Consider the following 2,022-nt stretch of genomic DNA (forward strand, 5'->3'; position numbering starts at 1 on the left):
TGAATTTTTTCTCTTGCCCTTGCCCATTACAGCTCAGTGGGTGGTTGTGCTGTAATTGCATAACTGTGCAGTACCCAAACAGTCCCAGCACCGCAGGTTCTGATAACAAGCTAATAAAAGACTTGAACTCTTCTCCCTACTCTCTTACAATAACAGAATCCACTCTAAAAGAAATATACAAATCCAAAGCCTTCCTTTTTTTAAATTATTATTATTTTCTGTTAAAGTTTGGCCGGTTTCCATGAGGTTTCTCCCTTTCTTTTCTCTTGGTGCCCTGGTCACCGTGGGTAAGTGGGCAATAGAGTGCAAGAACACTGGATTGACCCAAACTATTCACAGCAGGTATATGATGGACAGCTGGGCCCACATTCAAAAGCATCCCAGCTTTCCCCAATCTTTCCCTGAATCTCCAATTTAAATATAAATATGTCAAAATAATATTCAATACCTTTAGTACCACTATAGGTAATAGCACTCAGAAATATAAAAATACAAATTTTATAGAATGTTTTTCAGTGATTTTTTTTTTTTTTGTAACTAGGGAAGCACTGGGAAGGTGCACAGTAAAGCTGGCTTTGGTGGGATACAATTGTTTCAAACACTTGCCTCTGACTTCATTCTTTAATGAACATCTCTGGAATCAGTAATTACTGTGGGAACACATCTTTAGAGCTATTCTCAAAGAGCAAAATTGGCAGAGGTTGGTTTTATAAAGTTCACAAAATGAATGGTGCCTTATTGCCATAAACAAAGGGATTTTTAACAACCAGCTTTAAAATACCCAGCGAATTACTGATAAGTGAATCAGTGAATAAAGATAAGTCTTTAATTGACAAGAAAATGAAGGATTAGGCTAATAGTACATTATAGCAATATGCCACGAATTCAAACTTAACCCTCTTCCCTGTTTGAAGAAATGCAAAATCTTTTTTTTAAAGGCTATTCTACAATATTTCTGCTTAAAATCTCCCCAAATGTGTGCTAATAGTATTTAATTCCAGTTTGAATCTTCCAGGTGACTACCACATCCTCATAACTGTATACAGTATCTGATGTGATTTGAAAGTTCTTTACAAAATATTATTATATACTAAATACATCTGGGCAAAAATAATTGTGATTTTAGTTCAAAAATAACTTGTATATGTGCTTTAAATTTTTAATTTTGAGATTAAAGTATTTAAAAAGAACAATTACTTTATCATAATGACAATCTCACCAGATATATTTTTTACCATTTTTAATTTTAGGTCAAAACAAGAAAAACTCAGGTACCAATACAAAAATTAAGCATAACATGAACTTTAAGAAAACCAATGGAAGACCTACCTTCAGTCTCCAGGTATGTAAGGTGGGTTTTGTTGTTGTTGCTGCTTTGTCCTTGAGAAAGAGCCAGTCAAACTGATCTATAACTCTGATTTGACATTCATCCTTGTTGAGGTAATACCATTTCATGTTATTACAGAAAAATACTGAAATTAACACTTCTTTGAAACCTTGAATTTTTATATGTACTGTATATACCCTGATCTGTTGAAGGACAATGAAATAGCTTTCATTAGGATTCTCATTTTAAAATACATCTCACTATGATATCCCAAGTAAGAAAATGGAATGATGCTTTTCTTATGCAGAAAAGACCCCAGAATATAGAACAAAGGAGGACTCAAAGTAAACACGTGTGGGGGGAATTAACAGTGTCCTGCTGGACAACCATGGGAACGAGGCGTCATGAGGAGCTAACTGTGAGCCTTAATTTAATAATCTGCTTCTTGAAAAGGAAAGGGTGATAAAAACAAAAATTTCCAGAGATTTTGCCATGAGAACCCAGAGGAAAATTGACCATTTTCATTGCGTATTCCTTCTGGTAGTGAATGGAAAACATTACCAACAAGAATGTCTTTCGTATGTCCCACAAACCTCCAGATTATAACTTAATTCATGCTCTGTCATCTCGGAAATGAGAAAATAAGCAGTCTATAACATCCAGATACTTTTTATATTTTGGTCTTTTTTTCTTTT

Source organism: Otolemur garnettii, unplaced genomic scaffold (assembly GCF_000181295.1).
Source record: "Otolemur garnettii isolate 467f Iridium unplaced genomic scaffold, OtoGar3 scaffold00009, whole genome shotgun sequence".
In the NCBI taxonomy this organism is placed as follows: Eukaryota; Metazoa; Chordata; class Mammalia; order Primates; family Galagidae; genus Otolemur; species Otolemur garnettii.